This window comes from Juglans regia, unplaced genomic scaffold (genome assembly GCF_001411555.2).
Source record: "Juglans regia cultivar Chandler unplaced genomic scaffold, Walnut 2.0 Scaffold_1503, whole genome shotgun sequence".
NCBI classification, from domain to species: domain Eukaryota; kingdom Viridiplantae; phylum Streptophyta; class Magnoliopsida; order Fagales; family Juglandaceae; genus Juglans; species Juglans regia.
The window spans coordinates 1-286 of record NW_023345554.1 but is presented as its reverse complement, the minus strand read 5'-3'; the positions used below and the strand labels follow the sequence as shown (position 1 = coordinate 286).

Sequence of the window (286 nt, the reverse complement as noted above, 5' to 3'; positions counted from 1 at the left end):
GAGATAAATTGACAAGAAGGAGCACTCGGGAGTGGATTTTTGGGAAAATCTCGCCCTGCCCATCGCGTAGCCATGGGTTTGGATCAGATCTCCGTTTGGATTGGGATCGGAAGGACGCTAGTATGTCGCTCAAGGATTATATGAATTTTCAGTAATTAGTTTGATGGGTGCGATCATACCAGCACTAATGCACCGGATCCCATCAGAACTCCGCAGTTAAGCGTGCTTGGGCGAGAGTAGTACTAGGATGGGTGACCTCCTGGGAAGTCCTCGTGTTGCACCCCTC

General features: G+C 50.0%; 1 non-coding gene across 1 annotated transcript; it reads left to right on the top strand.

Moving 5' to 3' along the window:
* The first annotated feature begins 165 nt into the window (after positions 1 to 165).
* On the top strand, positions 166 to 284 carry LOC118345131. Its single transcript, XR_004798777.1, has one exon. It is a non-coding gene; the product is annotated as a 5S ribosomal RNA (ribosomal RNA).
* The last annotated feature ends 2 nt before the right edge of the window (positions 285 to 286 follow it).